A 22,895-nucleotide genomic window follows, 5' to 3' on the forward strand; every position below is an offset into this window, starting at 1 on the left:
CAGCCATGTGTGCCAGGGTACCTGTACGCAACACATGGCTGTCCTCACTAGGAAGATCACTTTCAGGATCCTCCTCCTCCTCCTCCGGCCATACACGCTGAAAAGATGACAGGCAAGCAGCATGGGTACCCTCAGGAGTGGGCCAAGCTGTCTCTTCCCCCTCCTCCTCATGCTCCTCCCCCTCCTCCTCAACGCGCTGAGATATAGACATGAGGGTGCTCTGACTATCCAGCGACATACTGTCTTCCCTCGTCTCCGTTTCCAAGCGCAAAGCGTCTGCCTTTATGCTTTGCAGGGAACTTCTCAAGAGGCATAGCAGAGGAATGGTGACGCTAATGATTGCAGCATCCCCGCTCACCATCTGGGTAGACTCCTCAAAGTTTCCAAGGACCTGGCAGATGGCTGCCAACTAGGCCCACTCTTCTGTAAAGAATTGAGGAGGCTGACTCCCACTACGCCGCCCATGTTGGAGTTGGTATTCCACTATAGCTCTACGCTGCTCATAGAGTCTGGCCAACATGTGGAGCGTAGAGTTCCACCGTGTGGGCACGTCGCACAGCAGTCGGTGCACTGGCAGATTAAACCGATGTTGCAGGGTCCGCAGGGTGGCAGCGTCCGTCTTGGACTTGCGGAAATGTGCGCTGACCCGACGCACCTTTCCGAGCAGGTATGACAAGTGTGGGTAGCTTTTCAGAAAGCGCTGAACCACCAAATTAAAGACATGGGCCAGGCATGGCACGTGCGTGAGGCTGCCGAGCTGCAGAGCCGCCACCAGGTTACGGCCGTTGTCACACACGACCATGCCCGGTTGGAGGCTCAGCGGCGCAAGCCAGCGGTCGGTCTGCTCTGTCAGACCCTGCAGCAGTTCGTGGGCTGTGTGCCTCTTCTCTCCTAAGCTGAGTAGTTTCAGCACGGCCTGCTGACGCTTGCCCACCGCTGTGCTGCCACGCTGCGCGACACCGACTGCTGGCGACGTGCTGCTGCTGCTGACACATCTTGATTGCGAGACAGAGGTTGCGTTGGAGGAGGAGGAGGAGGAGGGTGGTTTAGTGGAGGAAGCATACACCGCCGCAGATACCAGCACTGAGCTGGAGCCCGCAATTCTGGGGGTGGGTGGGACGTGAGCGGTCCCAGGCTCTGACTCTGTCCCAGCCTCCACTAAATTCACCCAATGTGCCGTCAGGGAGATATAGTGGCCCTGCCCGCCTGTGCTTGTCCACGTGTCCGTTGTTAAGTGGACCTTGGCAGTAACCGCGTTGGTGAGGGCGCGTACAATGTTGCGGGAGACGTGGTCATGCAGGACTGGGACGGCACATCGGGAAAAGTAGTGGCGACTGGGAACCGAGTAGCGCGGGGCCAACGCCGCCATAATGCTTTTGAAAACCTCCGTTTCCACAAGCCTATACGGCAGCATCTCCAGGCTGATCAATTTGGCTATGTGCACGTTTAACGCTTGAGCGTGCGGGTGCGTGGCGGCGTACTTGCGCTTGCGCTCAAACAGTTGCGCTAGCGACGTCTGGACGCTGCGCTGAGAGACATTGCTGGATGGGGCCGAGGACAGCGGAGGTGAGGGTGTGGATGCAGGCCGGTTGGCACTCGTGCCTGTGTCCTCAGAGGGGGGTTGGATCTCAGTGGCAGGTTGGGGCACAGTGGGAGAGGCAGTGGTGCAAACCGGAGGCGGTGAACGGCCTTCGTCCCACCTTGTGGGGTGCTTGGCCATCGTATGCCTGCGCATGCTGGTGGTGGTGGCTCCCTAGCTGATTTTGGCGCGACAAAGGTTGCACACCACTGTTCGTCGGTCGTCAGGCGTCTCTGTGAAAAACTGCCACACCGTAGAGCACCTTGTCCTCTGCAGGGTGGCATGGCGCAAGGGGGCGCTTTGGGAAACAGTTGGTGGATTATTCGGTCTGGCCCTGCCTCTACCCCTGGCCACCGCACTGGCTCGGCCTGTGCCCACACCCTGACTTGGGCCTCCGCGTCCTCGCCCGCGTCCACGTTCTCTAGGCCTACCCCTACCCCTCAGCATGCTGTATTACCAGTAGTGCAGAAACAGAACGCTGTAATTAAATGTGCCGCTTATTGGCCTGTGGTTGGAGGCTGACTTCGCTTACAGAACGCACAGCAGAGCCAGGAAAGAATTTTGCGCAAGCCTGCTGTAACACTTAGCTGGCTGCGTATGAATTAGGACAACTACCCCCAGCAGAGACCCTGTACACTGAGGACGGTCACAGGCAGCCCAAATAGATTTTTTTCCCCAAATGTTTTTGGAAAGGCCCACTGCCTATATACACTAAATATGTCTTCTGTCCCTGCCTCACCACTACTGGCCCTGGACAATGTAAAATTACTGCAGGACGCAATGCTCTGCACGGCCGATATACAGAAAAAAAAAAAAGTGCAACACTGCAAAAAGCAGCCTCCACACTACTGCACACGGTTAGATGTGGCCCTAAGAAGGACCGTTGGGGTTCTTGAAGCCTAAAATAACTCCTAACGCTCTCCCTATAGCAGCTCCGGCACCAGCAGCACTTTCCCTGAACTATGTCAGAATGCATCTGTGGCGAGCCGCGGGAGGGGCCGATTTATATACTCGGGTGACACCTGATCTCGCCAGCCACTCACTGCAGGGGGGGTGGTATAGGGCTTGAACGTCGCAGGGGGAAGTTGTAATGCCTTCCCTGTCTTTCTATTGGCCAGAAAAGCGCGCTAACGTCTCAGAGATGAAAGTGAAAGTAACTCGAACATCGCGTGGTACTCGTCTCGAGTAACGAGCATCTTGAACACGCTAATACTCGAACGAGTATCAAGCTCGGACGAGTACGTTCGCTCATCTCTATCAGTGATCTCTGTGTGATCTCCATCTCAGTGTGTGGCACCACCATAACTCCCAGACAGCACCCCCGCTGCCTTGGGGTTATATTTGACTCTGATCTATCATTTACCCCCTACATCCAATCTCTCGCCTGAACATGTCAGCTGCACCTCAAGAACATTGCAAGAATCCGCCCTTTTCTCACCGTGGAAACGCTAAAAATGCTCACTGTTGCCCTTATCCACTTTCGGCTTGATTATTGCAACTCGCTGTTGATCGGCCTCCCCGGCACCAGACTCTACCCTCTCTAATCTATCCTGAATGCGGCAGCCAGGCTCATCTTCCTGTCCAGCCGCTACTCGGGTGCCTCTGCCCTGTGCCGGTCACTGCACTGGCTTCCCCGTCAATTACAGAATACAATTCAAACTCACCACCTTCACCTATAAGGCTCTCCACAGCACTGGGCTGCCCTACATTGCCTCCGTCATCTCAACCCACTGCCCAGTCCGCACCCTCCGCCGCGCTAATGAAATCAGACTGAGGGCCACTTTAATTTCAACCTCTCATTTCTGCCTCTAAGACTTCTCCAGAGCAGCGCCAGTCCTCTGGAATGTGCTACCCAAAACTATCCACGCAATCCTTGACTCACAAAATTTCAGGCGTACTCTAAAAACAGACCTCTTCAAGGAGGCATACCATATCTCCTAAACCAAACCCCTCTGTACCCCACCTGATAACATGCTCCCTGACCTACTGACTGCAATCCCTGCTAGCCACCATCAACCGCCCCCTGCAGTCACAGATTCAGCCACCACACGGCTTAATGTCTGACCATTGTTTATGTGTATAGCATGCCACACTCTTCGCCTCGCCATATCGTGCACATCTCTAGTTCTCTTACGTTTTGTATCACCATACTGTCTGTAGTATGTAAGCTCGTTGGAGCAGAACCATCACCCCTACTGTTTCCATCAACTGATTACTACATATAATGTGGTTTTTGTATTTTTGTACTTTTGTCTTTCTGTATCCCCCTGTTTTTGTAATCGCTGCGGAATATGTTGGTGGTATATAAATAAAGATTATTATTAATATTATCTCTGTTGTCTTGTGCATGAAGATGCAGCTCCTACAAGGCGGCATGGGTCTAGGCTTCAGTGAGTAGAGTTGGCATCGGGCAAGTGAAGTAAACACACAAAACGGTCATGGGACTTGTTGCAGCCCAGTTCGAGAGGACTGTAATAGAGGTGTGCCTAAGTGTTATACCTAATATATTATAAGGCTGGGTGATGTTTTAGGCAATGTTCAAGTATAAAGTGCCCACCTCTGGAGTGTTAACATTTACCCTTTACTTTTGTTCAGTAAAGTTCAATTCTGATAAAAAGGTGCTGCATCCACCTCTGACTGTCACCGTTGTGCCATGTAACACCAACCAACCTACTTCAATCCATCCATCCAACCATCCATCCATCCATATATGGTGTATGTATATACAAGCAGGTGCTGAACAGAATTTTCAAGCCTTCCAAGTCTGGCTGTGAAGTGACCGTGCTTTTCTCTTGACTTTTCTTCTGGAGTATCTCGACATTTTCTTTTCATTGAAGTTTACAGTGCAGAACAACTCCGCATTGGATCTATTTGTTATAGCTGTCAGGAAAATGAGTATAGTGTAATAGAATACAGTTTATAGGGCAGTGTGACCACACAGGATTGTGGCAGCTCTCCAGGGTTACACAAACAGCAAGTGAGAAAGCTTTTTTACTAAAACACAACGCGAGTTAGAATTACTAACATTGTAACGCACATTACACAATAGCGTCTAACGTGTTACCTGGGATCTTACAAAACAAAACATTGGCTGTTAATTAATGTAAGTCTATTTTATCTTTAGGAGAATGATTCTGCATTTACAGTACTGCAATTAGGACTCACATGGGCGTATGTGTCCTGCACACTAGGGATTAAACACATGGGCGTGTTTTTATCCCGTTATGCGACCATGATAATCACGGCCATGTAATGGAACAAAACAAAATCATTGATTTCAATGGTTTAATTTCTACTATTGGGATTCTCGCGTGTAGTATTAAAAGATAGGACTACTGCATATTTTGAGCCCACAGTTTTTGAATGAATCTAAGCAAAGCAGAAGGAAAAAAAATCACGATTTTCATTTTTTTGGCAATTGTGTCATTTCAAAAATAGTTTTTTTTGTACAGCACACATATAAATGAAGACTTACACCCGAAAATGTGTTTCCTGTTTGTCCTGTGTTCAGAGGCATACCCATTGTGGCCCTAATGTTATGTCTGTATGCACAACGGGGCCCAAACCGAAAGGAGCATTAGATAACGGTGATCAAGTGATCGGAAACCACATACCATGAAACTCGGTGACATCTCCCTGCTCTTGGCTACTCATGCTAGCTGGAAGCAGGGATATTTCAAATCTACTGGGACGATCCTGTCTTCTGCGCATGCGTTGCCATTTTTTCTTTGGTGCATGCGCAAAAGACGGCAGCAGGTCCTTTCGGGACCAGGTTGCAGCGGGACATCACAGAGGATGAAGGTGAGTAATTTCAGCTCCCCTTATGGATCCAATCCATGAGGGGAACTGAAACTTTAACTTTATTTAACTTTTTAAAAACTTTTTGATGATCGCCGTTATCCAATGGATAACAGCGACCATGGGCCTGAGGACCACTCACCGCGGTCCCTGGTGACATCTCCTGCCTCCCGGGTGCCTTCAGTAGCTGGGAGTCAGGAGATTTCAAATCTCTCGGGCCAATCCCGTCTCCTGCACATTCGTCGCCATTTTTCCTTTGGCGCGCATGTGCAGAAGACAGCAGCAGGTCCTTTCAGGACCAGATAACTGCTGTAGATCATGTAGGATGGAGGTGAATAGTTTCAGCTCCTCTCATGGATCTGATCTGTAAGGGGAGCTGAAACTTTAACATTATTTGCCTTTTTATTTACTTTCATGCGATCACCATTATCCATTGGTTAACGGCGATCGCACGATGGGGGGTTGCATTTCGCAGCCCTTCATGACAACTCCAGGTTGTCGACTACCTCTGGCAGCAAATAGCAGAGAGCTGTCATGCTCACAGCCCCTGCGGCTTTAATCCACAGGGCTGGCGTGTTTTTACGACCCTATAAATTAAAACCCAGCCAGCCAGGATGTAAAAAGATTTTAATAGGCTGGTCACTAAGGGGTTAGGCACCATTAGATTACATCAGGGTTGGGATTCACATTTTTATGCACTTTAGTACATGCAAAGTAGCATACAACAGAAAATTCTCCCTAAACTAATAATTAAATGAACAAACTAGAACAGCAGAACTAAGCTACTAACATAACTAAAGCCCTAGAACCAAGCTCATAACAAACATACAGGACCAGAACTAAGCACATAACACATACAGGTTTGGCAATGATTTTGATGTGTGGAGAGGCATATGAGGGTAGGTGAGCTACATCAGGAGCAGTGAAACATTTGGTGGGTGGAGTGGCACCTGGGGGTGGTTGGGCTACATCAGTGATGGTGAGGTGTTTGATGTGTAGGGAAGCACCTGTAGGGAGCTGCATTAGGGTCAATGAGGTGATGTCAGAGACACTGAGGCAGTGACAAAAACAGCATGCCATTAGGAAGGGGACAACATTTTTATTTTTTAAATCATAAGGTACCAAGTAGTGGTGTACAGGGATGCAATGAGTCTACTGGTTTCTGTATATCTACCAAGAATAGCACAGATGTTTATCAACCAACTTATCCAAGGAGTCTGCCTGACGGGACAAGTTGTTCTATACTATGTTGGAAACCTCTCAAGACTGCGACACAATATTTTGACTGTGCAGTAGCAAAATTCCACTGCCAGAGTTGGAGAAGAAGCACAAAACACCGGTTTTCCCAAAATCCAAAGTGCATCAAATTCTGAAGAGGAACAATCTTTATCCGTATCATAAAACCCTGTAGTAACTTTATCTTAGAGATGTGGAGCTTCGCATTATTTACTGTGACTGGCTCTTATGGAAGACAGAACATGATCCAGATTTTACAACCTTCATCATATGGACTGATAAGTCTAAATTCAACATGCATAGTCAACAAAGTTGAATTATACAGAAAATTCAAAGCTTTACTACTCTGAAATCTGTGACAAAAACACACCATTTGGTGTGCTTTTTGCTGCTACAGATTTTATGCAGACTCTGTGGATTTTCCATTGTGAAAAATCCATGTCAATCATTTCCTTATTCACATATCCTTAGGGTTCCTGACAGGCTGCATGGAGTTTGGCTTGGGTCTCAAATGTTGCTCCTTTTCCAGCATGGGACTGAAAATGCTGACTGGTAATTAGAATCATAGACTGGTAGAGTTGGAAGGGACCTCCAGGGTCATCGGGTCCAGCCCCCTGCTCAGTGCAGGATTCCCTAAATACTGCCCAGCCTTTGTTTGAACACTTCCGCTGAAGGAGAACTCACCACCTCCTGTGGTAACCTGTTCCACTCATTGATCGCCCTCACTGTCAGAAAGTTTTTCTAATATCTAATCTGTGGTCTCCTTCCTTTCAGTTTCATCCCATTGCTTCTAGTCTTTCCTTGTGCAAATGAGAATAGGGCTGATCTCTCTGCACTGTGACAGCCCTTGAGCCCTAGACAGCTACTAAGTCTCCTCTCAGCCTTCTTTTTTGCAAGCTAAAAATTCCCAGATCCTTTAACCGTTCCTCATAGGGCATAATTTGCAGACAGCTAACCCTTTCGGTAACTCTTCTCTGAACTTGCTCCAGTTTTCTATGTCTTTTTTAAAGTGGGGTGCCCAGAACTGGAGACAGAGTTCCAGATGAGGTCTGACTAAGGAAGAGTAGAGGGGAATAATTACCTCATGTGATCTAGACTCTATGCTTCTCTTAATACATCCAAGAATTGTGTTTGCCTTTTTTGCTGCTGCATCACACTGTTGATTCATATTCAGTCTATGATCTATTAGCATACCCAAGTCTTCTTCACATGTGCTACTGCTCAGCCCTATTCCGCCCATTCTGTATGTGCTTATTTATTTTTCTTGCCCAGATGTAGGACTTTGCATTTCTCCTTGTTAAAAACCATTCTGTTAGTTGACACACACTGTTCAAGCTTTTCTAGATCTTTTTTAATACTTTCTCTCTCTTCTCTAGTGCTTTGTGTCATCTGCAAATTTGATCAGTTTCCCCTCAATTCCTTCCTCTAGATCATTTATAAAAAATGTTGAGCGACACTGGGCCCAGGACAGAGTTTTGTGGTACCTCATTGACACATTCGTGCAATTGGATGTGTAGACATTTATGGCTACTCTTTAAGTACAATCACTCAGGCAGTTGTGAATCCAACTAACGGTCAATCCCATATTTGGTCATTTTTTCAATAAGTATGGTATGAGATACTCTGTCAAATGCTTTACTAAAGTCAAGATATACTGTATCCACCGCATTTTCCTGATCAACCCACTTTGTGATTCTGTCATGGAAGGAAATTGGAGAATAGACTCACATGACTTGTTTTTTACAAACCTATGTTGGCTCTGTTTTTTTTACTCCATTCTCATCCAAATATCTACAGTTTCTGCAGACCACATTATATTCTTCTTTAGATACTCCCCCCTCTTTCCATTTGATAAACACATTTTCTTCCTTTTTAGTACATGTTTAAGTTCTGTGTTCATCCATCCTGGTCTCTTTAAATGTTTCCCATTCTTCCTGTTTTTAGGGATTGTTAATGATTGTGCTTTGAGAATCTAATTTCGCAATATTTCCCAACCTTCTTGGACATTTCCATCCTTGAGAACATCCAGCCATTAGATCCTTCCTACCCTCTTCCTGAGTCCATTAAAATCTGCATTTCTGAATTACAACCTTGAGGTCTGAGTTTTCTCAGGTCTTCCTCATCTTGTTAAGCAAAATTAGAATCATTACTATCTCCTAAGGTGCCAGTCACCCTTACTTCCTTAGCCATTTCCTCCCTTTTGGTAAGAATTAGGTACAAGATAGCAGATCCCCTTGTTTTATCTTCTACCTTTTAAATAAAGTTGTCAGCAAGAGCAGATAAGAATTTGTTGGATTCATTACTTTTACCTGAGAGAGATTCCCAACAAATGTCTGGATAGTTAAAATCTCCCATGATCACTATGTCATACTTTTTTGAGAACTTGGCCATCTGATGTAGAAAGAGTTCATCAATATCTTCAGTTTGTCCAGGCGGCCTATAGTAAATGCCTACAATGCTGTCCTTTCTGTTGTTCTCTCCTTGCATCCTTACCCAGTTTCTACAGATTTTCTGAAGCTTGAATCTCAGTGGAGATGAATGCTTTCCTAACATAAAACTCAATACCGCCTCCCTTTTTATTAAGTCTGTTTCTTATATATATGTTGTATCCTTCAAGCCTTGTATTCCAATCATGTGTTTTATCCCACCAAGCGTCCATGATGCCTATGACATCATATTTCTCTTTTTGTATTAGCTCCAATTCTCCTGGTTTGTTTCCCAAGCTCTGTGCATTTGTGTAAAAACATTTTAGTTTGTAATCGGTGTCTCTTACCTCTCTTCTTTCCTTATGATTTTTTTTCCTCTGTTCTTTCTTTCCACTTCTAATAGCGAGGTTCTCAAATGTATTCAGTAGCTGTATATTTTTACCTGGTTTTTCATTTCCCTTCCCATATTGTTTTAATGTAAAGCTCTCCTGATGAGTGTAGCAAGGCAAAAGTCTAAGTGTGCTGTCATACATACAAGAATATTCTGCAACATGCAGTGGAATATTCTTCTGCAGGAATCTGCACCAAAATCTGTATGTCTAAAATACAGATTTCGATGTGGATTATGGCAGAATTGTCCTTTTGCAAATCCGTTGTAAAATCCACATTACAAGTGCAGATTTTATTGCAGAATTTTCTGAGCTGCAGAATATTCTGCTGTGTGGCATAATATTCAAGTACATTTAAAGGCACCCTAACTCTGCAGAGGCCCAAAAAGAACATTTCATTGGTCACTTTCCATAATAATGAGGTAGAACCTATAGGTAACTCAATATCATTCCCATCGTTGCATTGTTAGGTCACTAGAAGTTAGCACAACATTGGCATGCAGATTAATCTGCCATATTACATTGGTTTCTAACATTAAAAAAAAATCATTTTTAATCAGTAATATAGAGTAGAGTACCGTGTTTCTCTAATTCTTTGTAGCCATAAGTGGCAATACTTCTAAATTGTTAAAAACAATCTGCAAACATTAACATTTTAGCAGCTTCATTTTCACAATCAAGTAAATGTCAAACATGTTCTTTCTCATTTCCCCTGTAAGTGGAATAGGCTGTGCTCATTGTAGTGGATGGAACAGAAAGAACACAGTGTAGGCAGGCACATTACACTTAAGACAACTTGCTTTGATCTCCTTCCTAAGAATTAAGCAAAGAGCATTGTGACATTTCCCAAGAAGGCACAATGCTTTAAAGAGAACAGTATAGTAACGACTTGTATCTTATAAAATACATTACAGTGACACTTAAGGATTCATAGGGGTGACAGTGTTCTGGACATATTCAAATATATTTGCTATCATTAACCCCTCAAGGATACGACCTATTATGGTCATAAGGATGCAACAATTTCACCAAATACGTTTTTTTTAAATAAAAAATAGGGGAAAGGGTGCAAAAAAGTTTTCTTTTGTTATTTACATGTTTGGTTTCTTTTACCTTTTTTTTCTCTTTTAATTTTTTATGTCTCTGCAGGGAACTTGAACCATAAAAGCTACTTCTGTACTGCAATGCAGTATAGCTCACAATAGCAATCACAGGCCATGGCAGGCCTGGACACCAGTTTAAGGTATCCGGTTGCCATGGCAACCCATCGGCCCTCCACGATTACATTACAGATTGCCAATAACATTACAGAGGGAGCACGCTTCCTACGTAAACTCTGTACATGTCGCAATGTACATTGATCACAGCATGCAAGGGGTTAAGAGTGGCGATCGGGTTCTCATCAATCCCTGCTGTTGCAGAGGGAGGCTGGCTATCAGTCACAGTGGGCTCCTGCTTTCGGATGACGCAAGCTCCCTTCTGTGCCATCCACAGGACATAAGTTTACGTCCTGTAGCATTAAGTTTCCTCGGACAGGATGTAAACTTGCGTCCTATGGCATTAGGGGTTAACCTTTGTAAGGATAGAGGGATTTCATACACAAAAGGTATATATGCTGATAAAGATTTAACGGGAACCTGTCAAGTATTTCATGCTGAGGGCATCATAAAGCAGTGACAGACACACTGATTCCAGCAATCTGTCACTTACAGGAACATGTTTAGTAGATTTTATGCACTCGCAGTGCATATAAAAAGCCTACACATCCCTTCTAAAATGCCGTGTTTTTGTTATGTTAATAAATACGACCGCCTATAACACCACCAATTATCTGTACAAGTTCATTAAAAAACAAAGTAAAATCTTTTAGGGTGGAAAAAAAAAACAAAAAACTAAAATATTGTGGTTGCATAAATATGTACACCCTAAAATTAATACTTTGTTGATGTTCTCTTTTACTTTATAAGAGCATTCAGTCTTTTTGAGTAGGTGTCTATCAGTATGGCACATCTTGATTTGGCAATCTTTGCCCATTCTTCCTTGCAAAAGTCAGATAGGCTAACAGCAGAGATCTTTCTGCCGGCTCCTGCTCCCAAGCGGCGGCTCCCGCGGTGGGTCTCCACTGCAGAATATCGCAACACCTGTGGACAGGGGGCCTAAAGGGATATTTTGGGATGTTTACCCCTTGTACTATTGATTAATTAACTGAAGGATAGGTATAAGGAGTAAAAGTCCTGAAGTTCTAGAACAATCCATTACCCTTTAACAAGTGATAATGCTGATAGAATACTATGTGTACTGGGCTCAGTGACTGAATATTGCTCAAGAATATATTAGTCCCATTAATACATTATCCATCTTTGTCTGCTCCCTCCTCCTCTTCCTTCTCTTCCTCCACTTCTTCAAACCACCTTACAATACCCTCCACATCTGCACAGATATCTATATGTGACAAAATCTGGTCTCCAAACAGCGGTGCCTGCGGTAAATGCTAAAATGCTGACCTAAAACTCATATGTCTAGGGAAGTGCAGCCACATGGCTGAAGAGCTGTTGATGGTGCTGCAGGCCCAGGCTGATATGTGGTTGACCTCACACTATCTGAAACCAGGCAAGGTTGTGTGTGATAATGGGACAAACCTGTGGGCAGCCCTTTGCCTCGTGTACATGTACTTTGCCTGGCCAATGTGATAAAGCTGGTAGTGTAGAGCTTTCTAAACAATTACTCAGGTTTACATCCAGTGCTGGAAAAGGCCAGAAAACTGTGCTCACACTTTTGGCGTAGACACCCAGCCAGCTCTCATTTGTCAAAAGTGCAGCTACAGTTTGGGCTACCATCCAACCATCTCATCTGTGACATGACTAAGCCAGCAACAGAGAGTGATCACAGAGTACCAGATAGTGTATACCATTAGCAGACACTGTATGGAGGTTGGTCACTTGACGCCCGTGGAAAGGCTGCACATCAAAAACTTGTGTGCCGATTTATCCTGCTTTGAGGAAGTGACCAAAATGGTCAGTCATGGTGACGCACTGATGACTATGACCATCCCTGTTGTCTGCCTGCTGGAAAACATGCTACAAGGCCTCAGGGACAATGACGTGTCATCACAGGAAGAGGAAGGGATACTAATCTCCCAACTGTCTGGCCAGCTGAAACCTGTAAATCTCATAAAGGTAATAAGTTTCTGCATATAACTAAAGATTATTACCTTACCCAAGTTGTACAGGACGCATTGTACGGAAATTTTGGACTTAATATTAGCCAATAGAACTGACAAAAAGACAGGGGTGCAAGTTGAGGGGTACCTGGGAAATAGTGACCATATTACAATAAATTTCCATTTTCCAGGGTGTTTTATTGGGGAGCTACAAAAATACTAAACTTTAGGAAGGCCAAGTTCAGTCTTCTCAGAGACGCCCTTAACCTTGTTGACTGGGTCAATGTTCTCAAAAATAAGGGTACAGCACGAATAATATAGAAATGCAATGTAATATCATATGGTTTGCAATTTTGTTGTATGAAAATGAAAATACAAGATTTTCTGTTTGTAAAGAATAATGTGAAAAATTTGAATAAAAAGTGATTTAACAAAAAACTAAGAGTACAGACAATAAATGGGCAATGTTTAAAAACATCTTAAATACTTAATGTGAGCACTTCATACCATACAGAAAAAAAGTGTTAGGAGTAGGAGAAAAAGTATGTAGCTCAATAAAGATGTAAAGTGGGCAATAAACAATGAAAATAAATCATTTAAAATACTAAAATAAGAAGGCAGCAAAGAAGCACTTAAAACCTATAAGGAAAAAATAAATTATGTAAAACGCAGATAAAAGCAGCAAAGTTGGAGACAGAGAAATTTATTGCCAAGGAGAATAAAACTAATACTAAACTATTCTTCAATTATATAAATAGTAAAAACATTAATACTTAAAGTGTTGTTCTCTTAATAAATAATGTAGAAAAAAATTGTAGAGGGTGATAAGAAGAAAGCAAATCTATTAAATTGTTTTTCTCCAGTTTATTCACAGAGGAAAATGAAATGTCAGATGAGATACAGAGTGATAAAGTGAACTCTCCATTAACTCTCACTAGTTTAACCCAAAAAGAAGAGCAGGCTCACGTTAACCCTTTCCAATCCAATGTCTGACGTCTTCCTTCATTCTGATTGAAGCTTGTACAGCTCCAATGTCAGAAGACGTCCCACCGGGTATTCTTACCATCTATTGCCACTCCACTGTCATAGCCTCTCTGGCGCATACACACTAGCTTTAGCCAGCAGATAGCACCGTTGCAAAACAGCAAAAAGAAAAAAGCCTTTTAGGAAACCCTGAATCCAAAATTGGATTGGGAAGGGTTAAAAAGATGAAAATAGACAAATCACTGGATCTTGATGGCACCCCTTCCCCCTTCCTGGGTTTTAAGCAAATTAAGTAATATGATAGATAGACTTTTGTTTCTGATATTTAAGGACTCTATAGTAATGGGGTCTGTACCACAAGATTGGTGCATCGCCAATCTAGTGCCAATATTCAAATGAGGTAAAAAAGTGAAACAGGAAACTACAGGCCGCCTGCAGACGGCTGGGTCGGATCCCACTGCGAGAATTCTCGCAGCGGGACCCGACCAGTGCCCCTGCAGAGACTTGCACGGAAATAGAACATGCTGCGATTTGTTTTCCGTGTGTGATTTCACACAGACAAATTGTGGCCGTCTGCCTAGGATTGCGTTTTTTTAATGCAATCCTATGGCAGCTTCCACGGCGGAAATTCTGAGGGAAATCCCGCCACAGAATTTCCGCCTGTGTGCAGGGGGCCACAGGCCCGATAAGTCTTACTTCTATTATTGGTAAAATGTTTGAAAGGTTTCTAGGAGATGCTATCCTGGAGTACCTCTAGGAAACTTCTAAAATCTGTGTGGGTGTGTGTGTCGTAATTAAAGGGGTATTTCCAGCTAGGACATTTCTGGCGTATCCACAGGATAATTGTTTGGCTCCTTTCTACTATTTGATGTATTTTCCTTTCCGTGGACTCCTTCATCTCCTCACACAACTACCGCTATTGCTCTTGCATATTTTACATATTTTTCACTAACAGATGCTGAAGCGTAACATCCAGATGTATTGTTTACCGTTAAATGTATTTGCTATATTTGTATTATTGGATTTAATCAGTTTGTGAATCTAGTAAAACTGGCGTGCCCCTTATTATGGCTGGAGCTCTCAGTATCACAGCGGAGTGACACACAGTAGCTATAAAGTACTTGTATCAACTCCCTGCTACTAACAAGCAGAAAATGCTGTTCTTACTTGAGATTAAGGGTCTCGCTCAGATTTATAAATAGGTAGCCTTGCTACTGATGTAATTTCCACAATCCAAACCCCCTGAGAGCCAGCACACTCTAAGGACACTACAATATATAAGATGCTAAGCTTCCTCAGTAACAGAGTTTAAGCAAGGACTTGTCCACAAATGAACTGAGCTGCCAGATATATATGCCACTTCACAAACTTGTCAGGCTGACTATATACTTGCAGAATAATAACTGCACTTTCTGTGTACTGATTCTATTTCACCCATAATATATTATACAGTCTCTGAAGGATGAAAACAATTCTTAACCTCTTAAGGACACTGACTTTTTTTTCTCATTTTCATTTTTTCCTCCTCACTTACAAAAAATCATAACTTTAAAAATTTGACTTAGAAATTTTAACTTTTAAATCTTCTCACAGCCATAACTTTTTCATTTTTCCATAATTATAGGTGTGTGAGGGTTCATTTTTGCAGGTCATCCTATAGTTTATGTTCATACAATCTTGGAGTTTTTGTGACTTTTTGGTCACAATACACAATTCTGGTGTTGTTTAATTTGTTTTTCGGCCCATGTTCTCGGTGTGAGATAAATAATGTATTACTTTGATGAATTAGACTTTTGTGAACACTGTGATACTAAGTACGCTTTTATTCCTTTATTTTTTTAATTAATAATATGGGAAAATAAGTATTTTTTTTTAAATTTTAATAGAGATGAGCGAACGTACTCGGATAAGCACTACTCGTCCGAGTAATGTGCCTTATCCGAGTACCGCTGTACTCGTGCTGAAAGATTCGGGACGCGCTGCGGAGCGGGGAGCTGCAGGGGAGAGCGGGGAGGAACGGAGGGGAGATCTTTCTCTCCTTCTCTCCCGCCCGCTCTGCCCCGCTCCCCGCTGCGACTCACCTGTCAGCAGCGGAGCGCCCCGAATCTTTCAGCACGAGTACAGCGGTACTCGGATAAGGCACATTACTCGGACGAGTAGTGCTTATCCGAGTACGTTCGCTCATCTCTAAATTTTAAGTACTTTTTTTTTCTAACAATTAAAAAAACTTTTTTTTACTTCTTTTTCCATTTTTTCGAGTCTCCATCGAGGACTTAAACTTGCAATCATTTCATGCCTCATACATTATAATACCACAATATTTGGGCTTATTTACACGAGCGTATATTGGCCGGCATTTTCACAGCCAGCCGATATATGTTTTCACCTCAGCAGTTCCCCCCCTTCCTTCCCCCTCACTGGCTCTCTGCTTCTCCCCTCTACTCTTGCAATTGGAGGGTGGTGGCGGGGGCGGAGCTAAGCTCCGCTCTGTCCCGCAAACTCCCATTAATGGCTATGGACAAGGGGCGGGAGGGGGCAGGAACTTAGCTCTGCCCCTGTCACACCCACTCCCATTGCAAACTGCTCGGAGGGGAGGAGAGAGGCAGAGACCTGATGAGGGGAAGGGAAGGGGGGAAATGCTTAGATGGAAGCATATATCGTCTGGCCAGCTGATATACTGTTGTGTAAATAGGGCCTTATATTATACTGCATTTTCACAGGCATTATATCATAGGCAATTATTCATGGCAGCCCTGGGGCCCTTCCAAACAGAAATGGCCCTCGGTAATGACATCGCGGGGGATGCCATTTGGGACTCCCAAATAACAGTTGGGGCATTTAAATGCTGCTGTCAGAATTGACAATAGAATTTAGAGGGTTATCAGCTGTGATCAGAAGATAAAAAATCCTGGCCATTTAACTGCTTAGATGACACGGTCAATGCTGAGGAGAGAGGCTTCTCCTGTTGCCCTATTGGCACCCCGTTGTCACAGGGGGCTAATTGGTTGCTATGGCAACAGGAGGTCTAATGAAAGCTCTGCCATCCTTTTACACCTATTATGTACTGACAAATGTAGGGCCTAATAGAATACCGAGCATTACTTTCACAAGTATGTTAAAAATGCTTTATTATGTCAAAAAATTAAAAGAAAAAAGTACACATAATCAGAAAATCCATAACAACCTAAACAATAAAATAATCACATTATTTAATGCACATCTTAACTGCTGCTTTTGTTTATCCTGCCTACCCCCAAAATAACTGAATACGAAGCATTAACAAAGTTACATGTACCTCAAAATGGTACCATCAATCCCCCACACTGCTGTGTCCACACAAAAATAAAAAAACAAAATGTATGGCTCCTAGAATATGGCTGGCTGCACACGACCGGGTCGGATTCCGGATGCGGGATGCTGCACCAGAATCCAACCCTATGCCCAGCCAGTGACCCCAGCGTACCCGTTAGTTGTCTTTTCTTCTGTGCTGCGGAAGGGCCGGCCGTCGCATAAATGTGCAGTACAGATTTTCGCCGGCAGTTGCTTGGCGATGACGCAGGTCCCGTGACCTTTCTGCAATGATGATTGCAGAAGGGCCGCAAAACGGATGGCTTTCATTGACTTCACTAGAAGCCGGCCGTGCGTAGCCCGCACAAAAAAAGAGCACGCTGCGATTTTTTCCCCCACGAGCAGAAAATCGCAATTGATTGCAGCTCGTGGGCAGGAAAAAGCGCTTTTTCATAACATACTATGAAAGGTATTTGCCCCATCCTGCCCCACCCTTTGCCCCGCTCACTCCCCCCCTCCCCCCGCTATCCTCCGCTGCCCCCCGTGAGCCTGCTCGGACCAGTAAGCAGTTACTCGAGAAGAGCGATGATCGCTCGAGTAACTGCTTTATCCGAGCAGGCTCGCTCATCTCTAGTTATAAACGATCATACATCCCTGTTCCATCATGGAGCGCTGTCCCTTTCTTCTTATAGAGTGCTCATATGGCTTGTTATATTTGTTACATAATGCTCTGTTCATATGTGTGCTGTGGCTTCCAACCCTAACAGAAGCCAAAACACCGTAACAGATCCGTTACATGACAAACACTAGTGGAGCTTAAACAGCCACCGCCAACAACTGACTTATAATGTGGTCTGTAGGGTTCCGTCAAGGTGTCCATTGTTTCAATCGGGAAAACAACATTGTACGCAGCACTATTATTCCTTTGTAATAATAATGGACACCAAACTGAGCTTGGCTAGGAAAAAATCCAACGTCCAAATTTTTTGCGATATGTGAGTCACAGTCGTCACAATTTAATGCCATCGACCTCAATGAGAGTTGCAGGCGTACACAGCAATCTTTGGTCACATGACCCCTGTTATGGCCAAAGTTGTCATGTAGCCCCAGCCTAACAGAAGTTCAGTGGATTGCAACATTTTCCAGAATTCAGCGTAATATCATAACTGTCCACAGTTTAAATACTACGATGCAAAGTTTCCTGTGCTTCAAGTATAAGTATTTATGGGAGCTCACTTCTTACCCTGAAAAAGAGTACATATTAGAAAGTTACTTTGGGGCACATTGTTTAAATTTACTAAAAAGTAACATTTTACACCTATTTCACATTTTACATTAGCTATTAATATGAATTCTGAAAGTAAGTGGCATCTGACACTCCTGGAGTAGGAGATAAAACTGGGAGAATCATCTTCTTCCCCACATGGAAGAGATATGATTAGCTTGGAAAGCTTTGTAAAAAAAATGAAAAATCTGTTTACTAGCAAATGACTGGAGGTTTCTTCACAAATGGGAAAATGTTAAACTGTTAAAAACGTCAACCTCTTTCTACCTGCACATTTCCCTTCAGTCAGCAATGTTATAGTTCAGTGTTTCCTAATCTCCAGCCACCACAACCCCCCTCCCCCCAACAAATCATGATTTAAGGATATTCCATAGAGAGAACACCTGTGACAATGTCTGAGGCGTTGACAATAATTGCATCACCTGTACAATACTATGGAAATCCTGAGAACCTGCTTTGTTGGGGGAGCATGAGGAGTGTAATTTGGGAAACACTGTTATGGATGATTGCAGAGAGCATGTAGAACTATATGTGCACCTTATAGTGATAGATCATTGTTTACCTGCTCATTTAGACTCTGAGTACAGTGCTGACAAATAAATGTCATGTTAGGCAAGCTGCATACGGGCAGATTAGCATTGTAGAATCCGCAGCGAGCATCCGCCTTCAGATACCGCAGTAAATACTGCTCATATTGAAAAACACTTTTTCCTGCACACCAGCAGAAATCAATTGTAATTTTCCGCTTGCATAAGAAAAATGGCAGCATGTCCTATTTTTGCACAGATTCATAGAATCATAGAATGGTAGAGTTGGAAGGGACCTCCAGGGTCATCGGGTCCAACCCCCTGCTCAGTGCAGGATTCTGCGTGGATGGCTTCCATTGAAGTCAATGGAAGCCGTCTGATCCGCGGCCCTTCTGCAATGACATTGCAGAAAGATCGCAGATTTCGCATCATCGCTAGAAGATGACGTGGGAAAAGTTGCGGTTTAAAGAAAAAAATCTATGCTGCACATGTTTGACGGCTTGCTGTGCGGACCATCCACAGTACAGAGAGGATTGAAGAAAGACAGGTACATGTGGATGCCGGCTGAGCACATGCGCGATAAATATTATGATAATTTAACGGTTCACATTTTTACATGCATGCTGTTGTTAGCCGTTTAGTTGTTCACGACCCTCGGTGATCCTAAAGGTGAGCTCCCTCCATGTTTTTCGGTTTCGCACTGTTGCTTTTTTTTACACTTTTATTTAGTACTAGAGATGAGATCTCTCTCTCTCTCCTCCCCCCCCCCCCTGCTCCACGCCACCCCCCACCCCCCGCATGCTGCTCGGACGAGTAATCAGTTACTCGAAAAGACCAATGCTCGCTCGAACATCAGCCTTAAAGGAGCGTGCAGAACTTGATAAGCACCTATGCATGGCAGCCCTTGGAGCCTTCAGAAAGCTGTGGACTGCTATGCTAGCCCATCGGCACCCTCCAATCCCACTGCAGGGAATGCCAGTAGCATGCAGGTAGGAGTCCTCACCCTCCTGCTGACTGTTTAGATGCAAAGTCAGCTTTGACCACGGCACCTAAACAGTTAACTGTCACAATCACAGCTAACTCTGATTGCCGCAATTAATATCCGTGGCTGTCAGCTAGCAGAAACAGCTCCAAGTGGGTTTGAAGTGGGATCCCAAGCCCTTTCCATACACACTTCAGGACCGAAGGACGTTTATAGTCATTCAGCAGTCCTGAAGTGGTTAACAAAGTAATAACTGCAATGAAAGAACTAATTAAAAAAATAAATTAGCGCAGCATTCAGGAAATAAGGGGTGGTACAGAGTGTCTTATTAATGTGGAGGAACATAGGGGGTTTATTGCTGTGAGGGTATAGAAGGGACCTATTACTCTGGGGGCTAATAACTGGGGTGGTAAAAATGGACATTATTATTTTGTGGTGGGCACAGTGTGGTGAATTGGGTGTAAATTGTGAGTTGGAATGCCTGATGAGGGGTCGTATGCCTCTACACTTGTCTTGGTGGGTCACTCACAAGCTCAGTCAATCACACACAAAATAATATGGTGGGGTTGATGGTGTGGTGTACTATAGACAGTTTCTGCTCCCTGGTGTGTATATGATAGTGTGCAGTGCATGCCCCAAAACAAGTCAAGGGAGACAAAAGAGGAAACAGTTTGCACTGAGCCCACTAAAGTGTTAAAACGGTCCTGGTTGATAGGTGGAAATCCTAAAGCAAAACATTGACCAAGTTACAGTCTTAGGGCTCTTTCCCACGAGCGCATATCGGTAGGTCGTTTTTTGCATTGGATTCCAATGTATCAGATCACATGGGCTTGGTTGGGCACAAAAAAACGCCCAACCAAGCCAATATAGCGGCGGGCGTTTTTACGTCGGGCAAAAAACAGTCCTGGAACTATATTTTGGGCCGGATTACGTTGACCGCTCCATAGGCTCCCATAGGATCCCATGCAGCAGCCAACGTATTCCGGCCCAAAAGATAGTTCCAGGACTATCTTTTAGGCGCCACGACATAAAAACGCCCGACACTTTGTTGGCTGGGCGGGTGCTTTTACGTCATGAGAATACAGCCATGTGATCTGATGCATTTGGAATCCAATGCATCAGATCACAGTGTATATTGGCCGGTCGTGAAAACGGCTGGCCAATATACGCTCGTGGGAAAGAAGCCTTGGGCGAAGTCAGACGAGCATGTATTTGTGCGCACACATGTGCACACAAAACAGCACGTCTATTAGAACCATTGGTTTCCTATTGTGTGGTCACATGTCTGTCTTTTACAGGCGTGCAAATTCGCACCTGCAAAAGATAGAATATCTGCGCTCCAGGAAAGGCCATGCCACACGTAAATATTCCCCGCGTGGAGTCCCCTCATCACCGAACACTGTGACAGCACTGTCACAGTGTTCAGTGATGATAGCACACCCCGCCCACAAGGAAAGAGTCCCCTGCCACAACTGTCACAGCTGTAGCAGAGGATCGCGCTGTTCTCCCATTGCTTTCATTGGGGCCGCTGCTGCTGCTGGTGGTGGCCCCATTGAAAGCAATGGGATGCTGGCAACCCCCGCAGTGTTTTTGGGGAAGATCTTTAAATATAAATCATCCCTAGGTGTAGAAAAAAAAAATAACTCACCTAGCAGAGCTGTCCGGGCTCCGGCGCATCTTGTCTCTGGCATCACTGGCACTGTTGTAAAGCAGCAGCAGCAGCGGCCTCATTGAAAGCCATGGGCACGGAGCTTCGGTCACACGTATTTTGCACATCTGTGCAGCGCTGTTTTGTGCTTAGCTCCCCATCCCATCCCACCCCCTCCCATTGCAAACGGCCGGAGGAAAGGAGAGAGGAGGTGAGCCGGTGAGGGTGAGTGAATGTCTCCCCAGGCCCCATGGCATTACGGCCTCGGCGTACATGTTTCAGGCCCTTTGCTGTGTAGGCATTTTTACGGCACCGGTGGGCGCACATAAAACACCTACGGCCATGTAAATGGGCCCTAGTGCATATGGCATATAAAATATGGCGCAACTTGCTAGGCTTGTTAAACAGATGTCTACTTCTTATGTCTCCTAAGGATTAGCAAACCTACACACCAATATTTTAATTTAAAATTATTCAGCTCTTTAACAAATGTGGTGCATTTTAATGTGGTGACTGTTCTTAGCCAAGCCCCTTTGTCTACACAGTTTCAATACTGTCAAGGCAGATGTAAAAAATATCCATCACACATAATAAATTGGATGTACATTGTGACCTTCATTTTATTGCTACAATATGTGACACAATTCTAGTGCATTTTGCTTAGTAAATCTCCTCCAGTGTATTAACACTTTTCACTATGGTATTTAATAACTCAGAAGGTTCCCAGCTATATGCCTCTGTATACAAAAATGTCACATTTATTGAAATCTTGTTTCTAGATGTTTTACCGATTTTTTTGCATTTGTAAAATTTAATTGATTTTTAGACTTTACTCTTCATTGTCTAAATATGAGTTCATTGTACAAACTTTTCACCAGCTGGTGCTTCACAAATGAAAGATCCCATGGGAAAAAGACTTGTCCTGGCATAGCAGAAAGAATCATTTACTCAAGGAACCAATTTTATTTACATGGGAGCAAACAGAATAGAAATAGGTGGGGCACAAACGTTGACACAGTGAAACCTTATTTAAAGCTCTACAGGCCTTAAGTTCAATACATTATTGGGAAGGGTTACTTACAGCTGATCTTTATTTTAGCTTCTTCACAGGTTCATATGCTTACCTTTCCCTGGTCCCTGGAAAATATTCACTTTAGTTTTCTGCACATTTTCATACTTATGCCATAGGAACTTGCCTTTCACAAAAAGTAGTGCATTTAAAGAGGGTAATGGTGGATCAAGATCTATCATCCTCTTTATGTTTATACATGTTCATGCTTTTTTTCCACTGGAAAACAGCAGAATTCTCCACCGAGGAATTCCGCACCGAAATCCACAGGGCTAACTGTAGACCTTGATGCGGAATTGCAGGGTAATTTTGGCCACTTTAATTCCACATTAAAATTTGTGGGTTTTGGTGCGAAATTTACCTTGACTTGCTGTGCAGAATGAGGAGAATTCTGCTTGTCTGAAAGGTTCCCTAGAGATTGGTAATTGTCACATCCAGACAACCCCGGCCTCATCATCTACCCAACATTACAAAAATCACAGAATTTACAAGAGTTACATATGGTATTCAAATATTTGGAAACA

Source organism: Eleutherodactylus coqui, chromosome 2 (assembly GCF_035609145.1).
Source record: "Eleutherodactylus coqui strain aEleCoq1 chromosome 2, aEleCoq1.hap1, whole genome shotgun sequence".
Taxonomy (NCBI): domain Eukaryota; kingdom Metazoa; phylum Chordata; class Amphibia; order Anura; family Eleutherodactylidae; genus Eleutherodactylus; species Eleutherodactylus coqui.